Here is a 21,053-nt window from a genome sequence, read left to right as displayed (position 1 = left end):
TGGACTACCAGTTGATAATGTATGTGGCAGTGCTGAAAGCATCAACCCAAAAACGAGTGGAAACATGGGAATGAAAGAGAAGAGCAAGACCTGTTTCAGTCACATGACGATATTTGCATTCAGCACGTCCATTCTGGGATGGAGTATAAGGACATGACATTTGACGATGAATGCCATTGTCTAGAAGATGAGATTGAAATCGAGTACTGGTGAATTTAGCTCCTCCATCACTTTGAAATTTTTTATTTTGCCAAGAGTTGATTTTCCACAAATCGTTGAAATAGAGGAAAATATGAAAGAAATCAGACTTCAACTTCATGGGATAAAGCCATGTGAAACTTGAGTGGTCATCTATAAATAACACATAATAGATAAAACCCGCATTTGATTTAACAGAGGATAGACTCCAAATGTCACAATGAATTAGGCCAAGCATAGAATCATATCTACGATTGTTAGAAGAAAAAGGCAAGCGATGGCTTTTTGTTAACTAATACATAGAGCACATATGCAGAGTGGGGAGCAAAGAAGTAAGAGATAAATGACATTTTTTATTCAATAAAGATATAACAGAATTATTGACATGTCCAAGTCTAACATGCCATAAATCAAATGAGGCACCTAGAGACTTTTTGGAAAGAATAGAAATAAAAGCCTGATTTTCACGTTTCAACACATAAAGACCACTTTCACGTTTACCCGTTGCCACTGTCTTTCCCGTTATTCAGTTTTGTACAATAAACTGATCATTAGTAAATATAACAGTGAATGAAAAACCAATTGTTCATTTACTGATGGATAAAAGGTTTTTGGTAAGGCGGGATCAACAAGCACATCTAACAGTTGAATATTTTGAGAGGGGTAAACACTATCAGTGTGGGTAATTGGAAGAGAGGCTCCATTGCCTACAAATACACGATCCTTACCAGAATTTGGTTATGATTTGTCCAATTTACCCAGGTGAGGGGTGATATGTGCTGAAGCACCTGTGTCCATGTACCAATCAGATTCAGCTTCAATTGAAACAGAGCAAGCAGTAATGAATGCTTCAGCAAGTTGAGCATCAGCCCGATCATAGCGGTTTTGACAACGATCAGTAGTGTGGCCCTCGTTTTTGCAGATTTGGCAACGGGGATTATAAGGACGACGGCCACGACCAGGTCCACTGTTTCGCTGGTGTCCTTCCCGGCCACAAAATTGTTTAAAGTGACCATCACTGCAGGAGTTAGAAGAAGAACCATGGGTAGCGGTGAACGCAGCAGGGGCAACGGGGGATTGCTCAAGAGGTTTCTGGAAAATTGCAAAGCTTTCAGCCTTAGAAACCAGATCGGTGAAAGGGGAAGGGGTGTGAGATACATCTAGGCGGTAGAAAAGGTGGAGAAGTCAGCACCTAACCCCCTTAGAAACCAATGAGATTTGTCAATATCATCAATCAAATGACCCATCACCGAAAGCTGGTCACATAAAGCCTTGAATGAGTGAGAATATTCGGAAACGCTGTGGGTTCCTTGTTTGATCAATTGCAACTCATCTTTGAGATGGAGTTCACGTGTTTTGGAACGGTGGCTGAAAGAATTTTCCAAGACAAGCTAGACGTCTCTGGCAATGGTGAGACCGATCACTTTTGCCATAGCTTCTTCGGTGATGGAGGAGAGAAGCAAGCTAAGCATGCGCGGATCTTGGAGCTTCCAATCCGTGTATTTCTGGGTTAGTGTAGAAGACTCTGTGGCAGAGATAAAGTTTTTAGGTGGAGCAACAAGGGACTCATCCACATAGCCAAGAAGTCCCTGGCATTCAAGAAGCGGAATAAGCTGATTTTGCTAGAGAAGGTAATTTGAGGAAGAGAGTTTAATGGTCACCATATGAATCATGACGTTGAAGGAAACGAGAGAGGTGGAGGAATCAGCAACCATGGGGATCGGTGGGAGATTGAACCCATGTCTTGTCTGAACTATGAAAGGGTTTACAAATCACCACACTTTTTACGTTGGTGAATATTTCTATTTATAATATATTGTTACTTTGTACAATCTAATTACAAAGCTATAATATTTAAAATAAAAGAAAATAATTAAAACAGATTTGTGTGTCATCTCCTGCAACCAAGGAGGATCCCGTGGGTCAATAGAAGAGGATTTTCAGGGATTCTCAATAGAAAGTTTTTTTTCTGCCCCCATTTTAATGAATAAGATTTTATCCATAGAAATGAGTACTTCCAGATCATCAGACAGCTAGACACTAGGTAAATTAAAGTAGCAGAAGCTTTGAAAGTTGAAAATAAGATCAGAGAGTAGACATAGCCAGGCTTGAAACTAAAGTTGTATGCTAATTTCCCCTTTATTTTATTTTATAATATGCGAAATTTCTCCTACGAGGCTATGAATTGTCCTGACCTGCACGAGCCGTCGAGGATTGTGGGAGAAACGTGTTCATTTTTGTTACCTTATATTTAAATTTTAGGGAAATCTAGATCGGAGCAAATGAATCTTCGACGTGTTCGTTTGACCACATGATAACAACGAACAGGGTCTAAGAAAACGCAAGTAATAACACTTAAAAACGGGAGCAACCTATACAAGAACGAGGCAAGGGCCGGCGTCTCGTCATAATCACTTTCCTTGGTACAAGATGAAGAGAGCAGAGCTTGTGTTCATTCCTACCCCGGGAATGGGTCAACTGGTATCCACCCTTGAGTTTGCAAAGCGTTTACTTGATCGAGATGACCGTCTCTCCATCACGGTTCTCGTCATTAACGCACCGTTCGCACCGGCCACCAACCATAGCCTCGTACAGTCGATCGCTGCCTCCGACACGCGTGTTAGATTTATTCACCTTCCTCACGTACATCCTCCCCCAAAAGAGCTTTTCTTCGTTTCTGTTGAGAAATTCGTCACCGATTTCGTAGAAAGCCACAAAGCTCATGTCAAAGACGCTATCATCAACCATTGTTATCCGCTTCACTTCCACTTGCCGGATTGGTGGTAGATATGTTTTGCTCCTCCATGATTGATGTGGCTCACGAGCTTGGTGTCCGCTCTTATGTCTTCTTCACTGGTAATGCTGCCTTTTTTTGGCTTCATGCTCTACCTTCCAACCCGGCATGACGTGGTGGGCGTGGAGTTTAGGAGTCAAACAGATCCCGAGTCAGTCATACCGAGTTATGTCAACACAGTTCCTCCTGGTGCTCTGCCTTCGTTGGCGTTCAGCAAGGAAGGTGGATACATCTCCATGGTAAACCATGGGAGAAAGTTCAAAGAGGCCGACGGTATTATTATCAACACGTTTTATGAGTTGGAATCCCACCCGTTGAGCTCATTTGTAGAGGATGAAATACCTCCGGTTTATACAGTGGGACCGATGATTGACCTCAAGGGTAAGACGCCTTCGGGAAATGATCAGGCCAAGCACCAAGAGATAATGAAGTGGCTTGATGATCAACCTCCATTATCAGTGGTTTTCTTATGTTTTAGAAGCTGGGGGAGTTTTGGTGAATCCCAGTTGAATGAGATTGCAATTGGGCTCGAGAAAAGTGGTCACCGGTTTCTGTGGTCAGTACGCTTGGCATCTCAAGATGATATACCTACTGATGCCCAGAATCTCGAGGAGATCTTGCCGCCAGGATTCCTAGAAAGAACAAAAGGCATTGGAATGATATGTGGTTGGGCTCCACAAGTGGAGGTCCTTGCCCACGTAGCGATCGGAGGGTTTGTGTCCCATTGCGGGTGGAACTCAATCTTGGAGAGCCTGTGGCATGGTATACCTATTGCTACCTGGCCAATTTACGCGGAGCAGCAAACCAATGCATTCCAGATGGTGAAGGATCTGGGGTTAGCAGTGGAGTTAAAATTGGATTATAGGGTTGGTAGTGGTGAGCTTGTGATGGCTGAGGAGATAGAGAAAGCAGTGAAAAGTTTGATGGAGGCTGATAGCATGATTTTTGAATCCTTTGTATAATCAAAGTTGCTCAAGGATGTAAGCCTTTAGCATGGATATTGTTTTGAGTAAATTTGGGTAATGGTTATCTGCTAAATTGCCTCTTTTTTAATCTCCCAGTTTTCTTAAATTGCCTTATTTTCGCAAGTTGGACAATACAATTATACAACGCATACCACTTGAGCCAATAAACTGGCCTACTATTGTTTCATCCTCAGGCCGTTCAGTAGCCATGCTTATCTATAAAAACAGTCCTAGTTCGCCCTGGTCAGAGTACCATATCCAACTCATGAAAATCAGCTCTGACTAGATGGATAAAGCCGTAGTTTACTTGTATCGGAACTGATCATGATTGGGATTGACCGTGATATGTGTCGATAGTGTTGTGTTGAAAGAGGAATGTCCCAACTCCAATGATTCCATTCAAGTGAACTAACACCAGACCCACCTGCACTTGTCTTCACTAATTCCCCCTACCAATCTTACTATCTGGTCATCATCGTCAAATCTTACACAGGTATGGCGCACATTTCTTTGTCTCTTTATTATTTTCCTATTCCAAAAATGAAAAAAAAAAAAAAAAAAACCCCAAAGAAAAGATTTTGCTGGAGTGGTATAATGTTACCGTCCGCACATTGTTGTAGAATTTGAGATGTTTTATGTCTTTGTTTTTTGGGTATGCTTAAAACTTTTTACATCTTTCAGATCTCATCATATACATATTGGCTTCATCAGTCTGATCGCTTCATTCACTTGACATCTAAACGCATATCCAGAAAGTCCGATCAAGTCCAAATAGAAACTAAGAAAATCACGCTAATTATAGCCGATACAGACCATCTGACAGATTTTTTTACCTAAGCATGCAAGACCATGTGGTGTTAAATTAAATAATCAAGCAACTGCCAGACCAGATCTGAAAACCGAGTCAAAGACTGATCAAACACAGCTAAGCTTGTTATTTTGTTAACCCTTAATTAACCTTGATTGATTCGACATGTTTTGATTGAATCAGCCATATTTTCCTTTGGTATGCACTTTTGACATGAATGTTGGGAGAATCTATATAGGAAGGACACATCCTTCTCTCGGCAAGCTGGCTGAGTTCTATTGTCAAAGTTAAAGGCCTAGGGTCAGGAGTTTCCCGTTCAGCGAGAAGAAGACCCAACCCAGCATGAGAAAGGACGAGACAAGCCTTGTTAGGGGCATGCCCCCAACCACACCATATCAAATGATTACATATGGGTTAAGATCTCATCTCTAATAAGGAGTGCTGCATTCAATGCGATGCAACACTGCCCCCAAACATAGAGCCTCGACGTCGATTGAGATATTCTAACAAGGGCTGCCATATTAAAGGCAGGAACATGCTTTCCAACAAAGGAAGAGACACCCCAAGCACAGAAGAACATAATTCCACAAAATGAGGGGAGTATAAAAGCTCCAATACAGGTACAATTTGGGAACACTCTTTCTCCAAGTTCCTATCTCTCTCACTCTCAAGTTTATACTAACTTAGGCATTAGAGGTGCTTCCTAGCATTCCGGGCCCCTCAAACTTTCTTACCTCAGGTGACTGGCGAAGCATGACAGGATGCAAAACATGTCTTTAACAGTTTGAGCTGTCTATAGGATATTCCCATAAGAAAAACTAATGTGCCTTTTGCATGCCTCCCGACATAGTCCCTTGCAACTCGGGAATAAGAAGCGACTTCTACCAACATGGAGGTAGGTTCACCGAGATGGAGGAGCGAATAAAAAAGATGGCATCAAAAATGGAAAGTCTCCAACGAGAGAACGAGAGCCTAAAGAATGGAAACACTGAATCTGGGGAAGGTGCTAGCATGAGCCAGAACGACTGGGTTGAAGGGGAGTCACATAGAGTAGGAGGGGCCGCTGTTGACGAAGAGGAAAAGAAAAAGATACACCTTGAGCAACACCGATCTCCTTTACAATGAAGAGTTCATGGCAGTCTCGCTCCTGCCAAAATTCAAAGTCTCGTAGATTGAGATGTATGATAGATCTAAAGACCTAGTCAAGCATCTTGAATCGTTTAGGACCCACATGACGCTCCACGACTATTCTAGAGAAATTGCATGGCGAGCTTTCCCTATAACACTGAAAGTAACAACAACGGATGGTTTGAAACTTTGCAGCCCAGCACCATCTATAGTTTTGAGGAGTTGGGCCTATAGTTCATTACCTAACTGATGGCCAGTAGTTCGGCCACCTGTCTATATACTATGAAGCAGCGAGAAGATGAGAGCTTGAAATCTTATCTCTCCTGGTTCAATAAGGAGCCTGATGATGGATGACCTGGATGAGAAGATAACATTGGTTGTTTGCACAGTGGGGACTGGACATTGTTGGTACGATGCAACCGGGAAAAGGCGGTGCAAAGTTTATCCTGATAGTATTGGACTGTGTCATGAAGTGGGTTGAGGCAAAGTCCTTTGCAACAATAATTGCCGCCAACGTAACCCGATTCCTGTGTAGGGTTATGGTGTGGCAATACGACATACCCTAGGTCATCATCTAAGACACTGGAAGAAAACTCAACTCAAACCAATACAAAAGTTGGTGCAACGAGCTGAGTATAAAGGCCAAATATTCATCCCTGGGACATCCCAAGCCAATAGACAAGTCGGGGTGACTAATAAAATCCTAGTAGGGATCTTGAAAAAGAGGTTGGCGGCCAAAAAAAGGGCATGGGCAAAGGAGCTACTTGGGGTCCTGTGGGCATATCGTACCATGGTTAAAACACCCATCGGTAAACTCCCTTTGTGTTGCTATATGGGAGCGAGGCGATCATCCCAGTGGAAGGAGGTATGCCAAACTTCTAAGTCTGGCATTTAAACGTAGGAAGAAATGAAGAACGTTTATGTGCAAATCTAGACTTAGTAGAAGAGGGGAGAGAAAAGGTTGGGATAAGAACAACTGCTCGTACGAGGAAAACAAAACAATACTTCAATCGAAGAGTCAAACCGCAATCCTTTAAGGAAGGGATCTAATGCTAAAGAAGAAAGAAAACTCAGACCAAGATGGGAAGTATCATACATGGTTATAGCCTGCTATCAACTCAGAACCTACTGGCTCAAGGATGCTGAAGGAAATGAGTTACCACGCCCTTGGAATGCAGAACATCTCAAGAAGTATTTTGTCTAAAAATTACCCTAAAAGGGAGGCATTCCCATCGATTCATGTAAGTTAGAGCTTTCAATGAAAATGTTCTACCATTCCCTTATTACTAACGTGTCATAGGAACTATCTAAGTCGATACTCTGCGCTTGCACCCTGGCAATCATAGAAGGAAATATCTCTCCCAAGTGTCCCGATCTCTCCTCACCACTCAATGCGGTCAAGTTCATCTCCCACCTGGCTATCTAAGTTGATGTTCTATGCTCGCACCCCATCGATCATAGGAGGGAACACATCTTTCAAGTGTCCTAGTCTCTCCTTGCCTTCTAGTGCAGAAGAGTCCATCTCCCCCCTAGCCATCTAAGCAGATGCTCCGTGCTCGCACCCTGGAACGATAGGAAGATGAGGAAGCTACTTCCCCATTCAGATCTACAACCAAGGGGTCATCTTGGTCATCTCGACGCAAATCTTTGAAGGCTGAGCTAAAAAATAGGGTCTCGCCTCTAGACTTCGTTAACAGAAGGGAATGAGAAAGGCAATCATTCTTGATTGCTCCCCCCATTACCTCGGCCATAGCAGTAGCAAAAGGTGTCCCTTCCACACCCTTGAAAAGGATGACAACAACGACCGAACTTGCTAGGACGGGGTCAAGGAAGGTCTCAAAGAAGGCCAACTCAAGTTCCTGCTCTGCCTGGTTAGACACTGTAGGCCGAGCTTGACTACTCGGCAGGATAGAAACTAGAATCTGTTGTTGCGTTGAAGTGGACCTCGGGCCAGAATTTGGGCAGTCGAGTCCTATCATTGCTTCGAATTTGCCTTTGCTTGCTCCATAACGACTTGAATGTTGTCTTGGGAGGATGGTCCGCTCTGTGTCGTCGCCCTCCTCATATATTCTACTTGTTGAGCTATTGCGACGATGCCCCAACGACATGATAGGCTGAACCTGTGGGGGTTGGCTAGAGCTTCCAAGATAAGAAGAAACCCCATTCCCACTGGGCTTGTACTAGAGTTTGATGACCATTGCGTGGCCTCGACGTGACCTCGCTTTCCCTTCTCCCCTGTGACCAGACTGCTGGGCCTCTTCTCACCCTGAAAATCGAAGGCGTCCCTTAGAAAATTGTGGCCTGATACCCTTGACCGAATCGGCATCACCACAAAACCATTTGATGTTCACCTTGGTCAATAGAGCCTTGCTCTAGACCACCTATTGATGCCTTTCTTACCCAAGTGTAAACCTTCCTGATGCAAGCTCACTCGAGGGTAGACAAGTTTATCATGAACTTTTTGTTGTTAGGGATGACTCCTTACACGATCCGGAAGGGGAAATCCTGGTGGACCACCTCCTTGGTGAGAAACTCCCAACCTCTTCCTGATACAAGGAAGAACTTCTTGAACCAATCCTTGACGCAGGAGAATCACTGTTCAAGACGGGCCACCCAAAATCTGGGTCAGGTCTTAAAATTGCACACGTTGCCCTCATGAACATGTATCTAATAAGTGTAGAAAAACTCCCTAGCAGTTTGATCAGGATATTCCTCACCCCCGGCAGCCAGCACCATGCACCGAATGACACAACAAGACATTAGTATCCTCCAAGCATTAGGATGAAGTTGTGTGGGGTCTAGCCCGACAAAATCTAGAACATTTCGAACTGGGCGGTAGAAAGGAAGTCACAACTTGTACAAAGACATCAAAGGGAACAAGGCCACTTTCTCACCCCTTCTAAGTCCATGGACCCTCAACAGGGTCTCGAAATCTCAAGAGTAATATAGTTTGATATCCCAAACGAGTCACGTATGGCGTTTAAGTTTAAGAGAAAAGTAGACGCATACCAGTGGCATCCATTGAAATATTGGGTGATGCCATGGACAAAGAAGACGCCCTAAACCTTGAAGGGACCTTTGGGATGTAATGGATGTCAATCTCGAGATGAGAAACAAGAAGAAATTTTGGGTGCTAGTTCCTAGGGTTTGAGAGGTGTTGAAGTATGAGTTAGTAAGAAGGGTGTGAAGGGAACACATGACCATCAAGAAGAGAATTGTAGGCAATACGAGCAGGGAAGGATCGGCTACCTAGGCTTGGCATATAAGTAGGCTTTCTGAACCAATAGGACGATTTTGATGGGAGAGGTGATAGGTGTTATCTGAAGTGAGGTGCCAGGCACGATTCAAACCGATGGCTTCATTCAAGAGGTACCCGATTGCACTCAATGGTGCTTGGAGTGAGGTGCACAGGTTAACATGCTGCTAGAGGTCATGATAGGAGTTGGCACTCCTTCCTTACTTAAGGTATCATGTATTGAGTTTAGATTGAGAGAATGGAGGAATGGTGGCAGACAAAAGGAAGATAAATTGAGTTTTGATGCCAAGTGTGTCATTCGGCCGAGAAGGGTGTTTTTGGTTTCTTTTATCTTCTTATATTCAACTCTTGACCAAGTAAAATATGTGGGGGTCAAATGGATGTCTGAATCTTGGAAATCTATTATTTTGGTTGGGGACAAAGCCTATGGTCTAAAGATGGCATGACTTTGCTTGGTTGAATGGTGTAAGGTGATGATGATACCTGATTAATGTCTTATGTACTATTCATCTTGTGAATGTATAAGGGAGTGTCGCCATTGTCCTTATTCTAGGTATGAATTTCTAGAATTAATTTTGGAGGTGGGGCTATGCTTGTTTCATAAATTTCATTTAAGTTGAGTTAATCTACAAATGACATGCATTGAAGGGTATTTGATTGCACTTGGTTAGTTGTTTGGGTGGAGTGCATGACTTTGAAATGTCCCCTATGGTTATGACATGTGTTGGTATTTAGTCTTAGTTTAGGTTAGCTAATGCTTAATCTAATTTAGTATTAGAAAATTTTCTCAAAGGGAATTGGTTTGAACCCAAGTAGCTGATATATAGCTTTCATGCTATTTTGTCTTAGTTTTTGTCCTATTTTGTCATACCAGATCAAAAGTTGTCCTCTTGAATCCATGGTGGAGAGTGAGACCTAGCAGCCAAGGAGTTTTGGATGCCACTTGGTTCGGTCAAGATGTAATTTAGATTCACTAGGTGTTGAAATCTTAAGGCAAGGGGTGATGTGCAAGTTTCCTAAGCTTCATCTCCAAGTTGGGCAACTTTGGCCCCAAGTTTTGTAGGTTGGACTTAGCTTTGTTTAGGGGTTTGGATTGGGCTTTTCCAATTGGGCCTTAGTCCATTTGGTTGTGCATAGTTTTTGGGCTTCATATTGGGCCTTGGTCCATTAGGTTTTAGGCCTAGTTGTTGGACTTCACAATGGGCCTTACTTTTGAGCCTTACCTTGCGCCCATTTTAGGCTTTCTCCTCACGAGTTTGATCATTTTAACTTTTTATGCTTAAGCCCATCTAGTCAAGATCCTTAAAATGTTATGAATTTTATTTCCAAGCCTATCAAGGTAGTAAATTCTTTCTTTGCCCTAACCCATTGGTTTCTTGACAAAAGAAAGATCTCTAAAGAAATCTTGACTAAAAGATGACGAAGGTCACTTAAGCAACTCATGGCTCTAGATATACTTACCAAGTCCCTTAACATGGTCAAAACTCCATTATCCTTATGGTCTCTTGGCATGATTTGGCATGGTGTTATACAAATCACAACTGTGGAAGTCAAATATCACAACAGTTATGGAAGATAAATTCCACAGCAACAACTAGGGGTGATAAACGATCCAGTCGGACCGAACAAACCGAAATGACTGACTATTTCTATCCAGACCGAGACTGAGACCAGTTGGTCTCGATCCACATTTTAGAGGATTGAAAAGTTTCGTTCCGGTCCACGGTCCAGGATTTTTCAGGACAGGACAAAATGAAAAATAAAAAAATATATTATATATTATTTATATAATAATTGTACAATTAACAATATAAAATTTTAAATATGTTATAAATACTTGTTAATATTCTATAAATTAACAATATTTTATATATATCTTCATCTAACTTATCACTATTAATAATATAAAATTTTAAATATGCTATTAACACTTGTTAATATTCTATGAATTAACTAATATATAATATCAATTAGTTAATTTTATAGTAATTATATAAATTAATAATATAATTTTTATCTAATTTATTATCATTGACCCTATAAAATATTTTTTTATTGAGTTTGTTATATAATCCATATAAATAAGTCACTTAATTTAATTTAGTATTTTTAATAAATTTTTTTATTAATTATTTTTAAAAAAATAGGCTGGACCGAATAGACCGATTGGACTGAGGGATATCGATCCAGTCTGGTCCTTATGGGTGTTCAGTCCGGTCCGGTCTGAAAAAATGATGGACGGAAAATATTTGGTCCATCGCCGTACCAGACCGAACCGGACTATTTGCACCCCTAGCAACAACAGCGGCCATTAAAGTATGGCATTGCCCAAATTGCTTGAGTTTGCAAAAACCTATCAAAGAACAATGTCTCAAATCATATCATAACACAAAGGCCAAGAACATTGTACAAAAACAAGGCAGAGAACATAGAAGAAACACTGAATCTATAAAGAAAATGAAAATACGTAAATTTACCTATTTTACAAATCAAAGAAGCTGTCGAATGAAATGGCAACTGAACTTATTGAACACAAATGTTCAAAATCTCTATCAAACATAGACCCTTTACGATTAAGAAGTTGGGTTTTTGATTTTCAACTCAATAATCACCAATGGAAAATTGACGATGACAGTGAGCCCAAGGACCGATTTTAGAAAGCATTTCTCTTCAATCATTCACATGAGATGCTCGAGAGTGTGTGTGTGAGATTGTGCGTGTCGGAGGCAAAAACTTACCTGTGGTAGTGAAATCAGAGGGGTTGCCCTCGATAGCAACTAGGCCGTGAGAGAGAGTTGAACGCGGAATCACAGAGCACCAAAACAGTCTACAGTGGCTTTGGGGATGTACAGTAGCTTCCCATAGTTGGTGATGTACTGCAGCAAGTGCAAATTTGAACCCTAATTTAGAGAACCAGATGGGAGGGGAAATAAACAACTTCCACAAATTTTCTCTTATAATTTGGAGAAATGAGAGGTATACAAAAGCGGATGCGGGTGCGCTTAAGTAGCTATAAAGGATTTTCATATCTTATTTTCATTATATCAAATAATTTCATGATAATTAAGATTATTTATCAAAGTACTAATTTTTAATGATATAACACCGTACGAAATGATAGGATTGTATTATGTGCGTAGTCTGATACTACCTAATCTTTATTCATTTGATAACATTTTATAAATTACTTATAATGGGAGAAAACCATAAAAACAAGAGAAAAATGATAGCGTGTGGAGGGAGGGATCAACCTCCTCCGCCTCGTGGTGAGAGATTTTTCATTTCATTTTGTGTGTGATTAATTCACATCAAGTAAACATCTTCTTCTTGAACATTTGTCATAGAGTACTCATAAAATGGAGATTAACTGGGTTTACTTGGTCCTTTTCTTAGCAGTAAGGTTCTTCTCTCTGTCCTGACGATCTCTGTCAACAATGCCTCAAATATGGAGATCATAAGGCCAAGTACACTTCACAGAGGCAGGTGAGAACATGTTTCTTGTGGAATTCCAACTAGTCTTAGACCAGCAAAAAATTCTCCAAGGCAGACCTTTGTCTTTTGATAGATCCACTCTAGCTATTCAAGAAGTCAATGGCAACATCCCAACTGGTGCCATAAACTTCCTGCAAGAGCCTTTTTGGGTGCAACTGTATAACATCCCCTTAGCTGGTATGAACAAATATTATGGTGAGCTCATAGCTTTTGGCATAGGACAGGTTTTACAAGTGGAGGTAGATGAAAATGACATGGGATAGGGCCATTTCCTGAGGGTGTAGGTGCATGGGAGATGGATTCAAGGTCACCATTAGAAAACTTGGGTTGCTTTTAAGTATGAACGTCTCCATAACTTCCGTTTCAAATGTGGACTAATAAGGCACAAAAGGAGAGGCTGTCACCTGTTCAAACAAGAGGAAAATAAGCCAATGCAATTTGGTCCTTGGTTGAGGGCTGGTGGTCCAAAATCCTACATCAAGGAATCCAAGAGATACAGGGCAAACTCATCACCACCACCACCAGAAGCAGGCTCAGATCATCAGCCTATGTTGGGAGAGGATGAGCATACCAATAGAGAACAACCACCTGAGATGGAGGGTTCCCCAACAGTTTCTCAGGCTCCAATCACAGATGGTCCACCTTGATTCATCCCTGTGTTCCCCACTTACATAGATCCAGAGAAGTACTCTCATACCAGTGACCCCTTTATTCATAAAGTGGACTCCACACCAAAAGTTTACTCCCTAACTCATGGAAATGAACTCTCAAAAGGTTAGTACTCCTTTGCTCATTGTGGTTTTCATTCTTAACTTACTGATATGGACAAAGAAAACATGGACCCACTTGTTGGTAAGGGGACATCACTTCCTAAAGCAACCGAGGCACCCTTAATGGCTAGAGATCCCACCAATGAAACAAAAATACTTGCTGAGCAGAAGACCCTTGCACAGTTGCCTACCATACCAGTACTGACTAATGAGATACAACATATGGGCCACTACATCACTTCCACCAAACCAGTGCACACAAAAAAGGCACATTGGAAGAGGTTAGCTCGAGTTCCCCCTCCTTCGACACTTGAAAGAGGCATTCCTACTAGAGGTGGCACCAAAAAGAGTGCAAGTACCAACCCTTTGGATCCTCTCTCTCAGTTGTCCAATGCTAAGAAATCCAAGGTTCATTACATCAATGAGGCTCAACCCTCATCTCTCTCTTGGATGGTAGCTGCTAGGCAACCCCACCTAAGGCAATGATTTGTCTCAACTAGAACTGCCAAGGGCATGAGAACCCCCGGACAGTTCATGAACTACACCACTTGGTGTGTCAAAAGGGCCTAAACTTTGTCTTCCTCATGGAAACAAATTGTTCTAGAAACAAGCTTGAACAAACAAGAAACCATTGTGGCTTCTCCTATAGCTTTACAATTGAAAGCAGGGGCTTAAGTGGAGGAATAACAATGCTACGGAAAGGAGATTTTTCAGTTAAACTAGTCTCATATACACCCGGGGAACCAATCTTTTCAACTTACTAGATTTTATGGACACCCAAAAACTAGTCAAAGAAGAAGGAGTTGGAACTTGCATAGACTTCTAAAATCTCGTGATAATCAGGCTTGGCTTTGCATTGGTGACTATAATGAAATATGTTTTCAGTATGAGAAGATGGGAGCAGCAGAGAGACCCTATTGTTTGATGGAGAATTTCAGATCAGCTATGGAGGACAATGACCTTAATGAAGTTCCTTTTTAGGGAGATTATTTTACTTGGAGCAACAGGAGAGAAGGCTCTTCTTTTACCAAAGAAAAACTGGATAGGGCATTAGAAAATCAGGCATGGTTTTCTCTATTGCCCAACTGCAGTGTTTCAACCTTACCTGCTCATAGTTTTGATCATTGTCCCATCATATTATCCTCAGCCTCAGACATGGACCAAGGTACGAGGAGAAAAAGGCCTTTCAGATTTGAAGCCAACTGGGACTCTAGAGAAGAATGTGGTGATTTAATTAAACAGGCTTGGAAAAATACCTCTATTCAAAGATCACATCTTCAGGAAACCTTAGATGGACTTCTCAGGTGCAAGGAACTACTGCTGGAATGGAGTAGGACCACTTTCCAGAACCAAAAGAAACTTATCAACCTAAAGTTCAACCAAATCAAAGAGCTCCAAACACTCAATGCAGGGGACTGCAATAAGGAGAAGATTTCACAACTCAGTGCTGAAGTTGACAAGCTGCTTGAAGAGGAGGATACCAAATGGAAACAAAGAGCCAAGCAAGCTTGGCTCAAGGAGGGGGATCGAAATACTAAGTTTTACCACTTGTGTGCAAACCAAAGGAAGAAACATAACACAATCCTGAAAATCTCAAATGACACAGGAGGTATGGCAGATAAGCCTGAGGAGGTAAGTGAAATGTTTCAAAACTTCTTTAACAACCTCCTCACTTCCTCTCAGCCTAGACTACTCGATGAGTGTATAAATTCTTTGGAAAAAAATAGTAACAGACGAAATGATGCTTCTCTAACTAAGCAAATCTCCATAACATAAGTTAAGCAAGCACTCTTTGGCATGAATGGGCTTGGGTCCCTAGGTCTTGACGGGTTTCTAGCCATTTTCTATCAGAAGCATTGGGATCTAGTAGGTCCAAGAGTCTGTTTAGCAGTACAGGAAGCCTTCAATTCCATCTCCTGGCCTCGGGAACTTAATGAAACCTATATTGCTCTAATCCCAAAGATTAAGAACCCTACCAAAGTTTCAAAATATAGGCCCATCTCACTCTGTAATGTGTTGTACAAGATTCTAGCCAACAGGTTAAAACTAATCCTTCCCCAGCTTATCTCCCCCTCTCAGAGTGCATTTATCCCAAGCAGGTTGATCACAGACAACTCCATTGTGGCCTTTGAAACCATGCACACTATGAACAATCTTCTCAAGGGTAAAGACGGATTCATGACTTTGAAGTTGGATATGAGTGTAAAGCCTTTGACAGGCTTGAGTGGTCCTTCTTAACTACAGTGATGTCTAAATTGGGTTTTGCTCCAAAATGGATTGAGATCATCTAAAGATGTGTGAATACTATATCTTACTCCATCCTTCTCAATGGCATCCTTCAAAATTTGCTCTCTCCTTCAAGAGGTATTCGACAGGGGGACCCCATCTTCTCATACATTTTCGTCCTATGTGCTGAGGTCTTAAGCAAACTAATCCAAAAAGCTGAAACAAGAGGAGCAATAACTGGTGTACTTATTGGCAGATCAGGTTTACATATTAGCCACCTATTTTTTGCTGATGATTGTCTCTTATTTTGTAAGGCAAATCCTCTTGAATGGAGCAGGTTACTATTCTCGTTGGAGACATATGATCAAGGCTCAGGGCAAAGGCTCAACAATGAAAAGACTTCTGTCCTTTTCAGCAATAACGCAAGGGCTGAAGCTCAGGAGCTGATCTTTGCTATTGCAGGTATAAAATCCTCCCAACCTTATGATAGTTACCTTGGGTTACCAACTCATATAGGGAGAGACAGAATAAAAGGCTTCAAAATATCATTGATTGAATAAGGAATAGATCAACAATAGGAAGTTAAAGCACCTCAGTCAAGCTGGAAGAGAGATCCTGATCAAAGCTATTCTCCAAGCCATTCCCACCTATAGCATGAGAGTTTTCAAACTCCCTAAATCCATAGCAGAGGAGATTAACAGATTAATAAGAGAGTTTTGGTGGGGTAGGCAAGAAAGCAAAAGAAGGACTCACTTGTGTGCCTGGAACCAAATGAGAAACTCAAAAGCTCCTAGTGGACTTGGCTTTTGAGACTTGGAATTTTTTAACTTGGCCCTCATTGCTAAGCAAGGTTGGAGATTGATCCAACACCCAGATTGTTTAGCAGCAAGGATCCTCTCTGCAAAGTGTTTTCCCTAAGGTAATTTTCTATAGACAAACCTCAAGCGAACGGCTTCCTTTATATGGAGAAGCATCCTCTCTGCAAAACCCCTATTGGAAACAGGCCTTATATGGTGCATTGAAGATAGGAGAAGAACTAGTATCTGAAAAAATAAATGGCTACCAGGTACCACCTCACACATGATTCAAAGCCCTATCAAGGATTATGACCATGAGGCAGTGGTTGCTTCACTGATTGATCAATCCTCTATGTCATGGAAAGTTGACACCCTCCATTCACTCTTCCTTGAGGCTGAAGTCAAAACTACTTTACAAATTCCCATTAGTCTTTGCCACAGTCTTGACAAGATAATCTAGGATGGAACAAAAAATGGGATTTTTTTTGTGAAGAGTGCTTACAATCTACAAGTAGCAACCTATCAAGCCTCCCAAGGCCAAACTTCCCTTTTGAATTGCCCACAAGAAAAATGGGGAAGAATATGGAAACTTCCCATCACTAGCACTGAAAAACTCTTTTTGTGGAAAGCTTGTCAAAATGCATTGTCTACTAAATCCAACCTCAAAAGAAGGAGCATCATTGTATCCCATATGTTGCCTGGCAGAAGAAACTCTTGAACATTCTCTTTGGGAATATCCCTCAGCCAATGATGTCTGGAGCTACTGCTCAGTGCAATTCCAAAAGAAGTCATCATCTCAATTTTCATGTAAAGATATGGTCCTCTTAATGCTAGCTGAGATGGGTGAGCCTCTTCTAGTAGAATTTGAAGTTGTTAAATGAAAGATTTGGAAGAGAAGGAATGAACTTATTTTCAAGCAACACTTCATTAATCCTATCACTCTTTCTCTTCAGTCAAAACAGAAGATGGATCAACTCAAAATACTGCAAAACCTCACCTCAACACCTTCACCATTGGTTGGTATCCCAGTACTCCAATGGGACCCTTCTCCTCTTGGCTTCTACAAGTATATCATTTTAGAAGCCGTCTTCTTCTTTCCTCGACAAAATAATAGGTATAGATACAATTATGACTGGTTTGAATATTGAATTAAAATTAGATAAAAGTTGAATAAAATATTATTAATAAAATATTTTTTTAATATTATTTTTATTTTAAAATTTGAGAAAAATAAATTATTTATTATATTTTATTTAAAATTTTAAAAAAATTATAATAATTAGATTAAATAAGATGATATTAATATCTAAACCGGGCGCTAAAGAGATGAAATAAGTTTATTGTACCGTACATTCACTTGAACATCAAAAGAAGAGGATGAGACGGGATGGGTTTAAAAATGATATAAATTTTAGTATATATACAATAAAAATAAATTAACCTGATTTAATAGGATAATTTAAATTAAAAAATTATTTTATTATAAAATAAATCTAAAGATAATCTATAAATTCAATTTTATAAAAAGATAAATGATATTTACAGTCGTGAAGTGCGTAAATATTGTATAATCATTTTAAAAAATAATAAATATGACATCTATATATATAAAAAATTAATCTTTTTAATAATAAATTATATTTTTTTAATTATTGTATAGAAATTACACACTTCCCGACTAAACATAGTACTAAGGGCTGGTTTGATTATACAAAACCAAAATATCTCATTTCATCTCATATCGTATAAATTATAATCATTATAAAATTTTCAAACTTCTACACAAAATATAATAAGAAATTTAATTTGTTCAAATTTTAAAATAAAAAATTATATTTTAATAATATGTTATTCAATTTTTAACAAAACATCTCATCTCATCTCATCTCATCTGAACTGTATAACTAAATCACCCCTTAGTTAATTGATATCTGATTGAAAGAAAAATGCCATCTGATTGAATTCATGTCAATTACCTTGATAAAATTGTCGAAAAAGATGGAGCACTAATATTAGTCAATTCGAAACTCAATTCAATTTATGTTAATTTATTATTATAAATTTTTTAAATTTTTATACAAAATATAATAAATAATTTATTTTTTAAATTTTAAAATAATATTCTAAAAATATTTTATTTCACCTCTCCTATTTCTTTTAAAATTATCATCAAAACAAGAACCAAACGTAAAGTTACTCTTTTCTGTCTATAGAAGCATTGATGACTAGGCAGTTATTAGGTAGATTGGTCATAGTCAAAGAGTGGTTAGTAGTCCGAGATAGACCCACATAAGGTAAGTGTTTTTTTAAATATATTATTTTTTTATATCTTCAAATATTTTTAAAAAAATTATAATATTATTAAAAAAAAAATTAATTACTAAATTAAAAAATAATAATTATGGAACCAACTCTCGGTGACTGTTAACTTTTTCCATTGTCCTGACGTTGATATGGCGGTCCATATGGCATATAGTATTCTGAGAAGTCTTGCACGCGAACTTGAATTATCAAACAAATAAGTTTTGACATCTACGTTTGATGATAACCATAAAAAGATTCTCAGAAAATCCATAATGGACAAAGCAAGCAAGGCTTGGAAAATTGGAAATGAAGATTCGAAAACATTCTTTCTTTATAATCTGCGAATTTGGACAAATCAATTGCCATGGCCTGCATCTGCAATGAGGGCCCTACAAAAATTGCACAAAGTTTGAACACGGCAAAGGTTTCAAAGATGTGGGATATTTTCTTTAATATATGGTATTCTGCCGACCTTTTTATCCTACCAATTGTCCAGACGTTGATACCGAGATCCAAATTTATTATTAAACAAATAAGTTTTGATATCTACGTTTGACGCGATGATAACCGCAAAAAGATACTCAGAAAATCCATAATTCCACTATTAATGCTGGCACAATAGACGATAGATCAGGCAAAGGCAGGCGTCTCGTCATAGACTAGTTACTTCTGTTTTAATTTGTGCAAGATGAAGAGAGCAGAGCTTGTGTTCATCCCTGCCCCTGGAATGGGTCACCTCGTATCCACACTCCAGTTTGCAAAACGTTTACTTGATCGAGAAGACCGTTTTTCGATCACGGTTCTCGTCATTAACGCGGTGTTTGGACCCACCAACCATGGGCTCGTACAGTCGATTGCTGCCTCCGACACCCGTGTAAGATTTATTGATCTTCCTCAAATAGATCCTCCCCCGAAAGAGCTTTTCTTTAGGTCTGTTGAGAAATTCGTCACCGATTTCATAGAGAAATACAGAAGTCATGTCAAAGAAGCTATCATCAAACATGTGTTATCCACTTCGCTTCCACTTGCCGGCTTGGTGGTCGATATGTTCTGCTCCTCCATGATTGATGTGGCTCACGAGCTTGGTGTCCCGTCTTATGTCTTCTTCACTGCTAATGCTGCCATTTTTGGCTTCATGCTCTACCTTCCAACCCGGCATGACCAGGTTCGCATTGAGTTTAGGGAAACAGATCCCGAGTCAGTCATTCCGAGTTATGTCAACCCAGTTCCTCCTGGTGCTTTGCCTTCATTTGCGCTCAACAAGGAAGGTGGGCACATCTCCATGGTAAATCATGGTAGAAAGTACAAAGAGGCCGATGGTATTATTATCAACACGTTTTCTGAGCTGGAATCTCATGCGGTAAGCTCCTTTTTTAACGGAATTATACCTCCGATTTACACAGTGGGACCGATTATTGACCTCGAGGGTAAGACGCCTTCAGGAGATAAACAGGCCAAGCATGAGGAGATAATGAAGTGGCTTGATGATCAACCACAATCATCAGTGGTTTTCTTATGCTTTGGAAGCATGGGAAGCTTTGGAGAACCCCAACTCAGAGAGACTGCCCATGGGCTTGAGCGGAGCGGCCACCGGTTTCTGTGGTCAGTACGTTTGACATCTCAAGATGATAACTTAGCCAAACCTACTGATGCCCAGAATCTCGAGCAAATCTTGCCACCAGGATTCCTGGAAAGAACAAGAGGCATTGGAATGATATGTGGGTGGGCTCCACAAGTGGAGGTCCTTGCCCACAAAGCTATCGGAGGGTTTGTGTCCCATTGTGGGTGGAACTCGATCTTGGAGAGCCTGTGGCATGGTGTACCTATTGCTACTTGGCCACTTTATGCGGAACAGCAAACCAATGCATTCCAGATGGTGAGGGATCTGGGGTTAGCAGTGGAGTTGAAAATTGATTACAAGCTTGGCAGTAGCATGCTTGTGATGGCCGACGAGATAGAGAAGGCGGTGAGATGTTTGATGGAAGCTGACAGTGAGGTGAGAAAGAGGGTCAAGGAGACGAGTGAAAAATGCAGAGAGGCTGTAATTGTAGGTGGATCTTCATATGCATCACTTGGTCGGCTGATTGAGGCTATATGGGCAAACAATATAATATCTGCGAGGAAGTGAGTGAATTGCCGCATGTTAAGGAGTTTCAATGTTTGAAAGTTCGATAGTGTTGTATCCATTCATTGAACGTATATAGTGATGTTACTAAATGCCGTTTGTATAATGAATTGAAATGAAATAAGATTAGTTGAAATAAAAATTAAAAGTTGAATAAAATATTATTATAATATTATTTTTTAATATTATT

At 40.2% G+C, this 21,053-nt stretch overlaps 1 pseudogene; it reads left to right on the top strand.

Annotated features, from left to right (window-relative positions):
• The first annotated feature begins 2,523 nt into the window (after positions 1-2,523).
• On the top strand, positions 2,524-20,949 carry LOC121250566 (annotated as a pseudogene).
• The last annotated feature ends 104 nt before the right edge of the window (positions 20,950-21,053 follow it).

Source organism: Juglans microcarpa x Juglans regia, chromosome 2D, assembly GCF_004785595.1.
Source record: "Juglans microcarpa x Juglans regia isolate MS1-56 chromosome 2D, Jm3101_v1.0, whole genome shotgun sequence".
Taxonomy (NCBI): Eukaryota; Viridiplantae; Streptophyta; class Magnoliopsida; order Fagales; family Juglandaceae; genus Juglans; species Juglans microcarpa x Juglans regia.
Note: the sequence above shows the minus strand (reverse complement) of the source record. Positions and strands in the feature narration are given on the sequence as shown.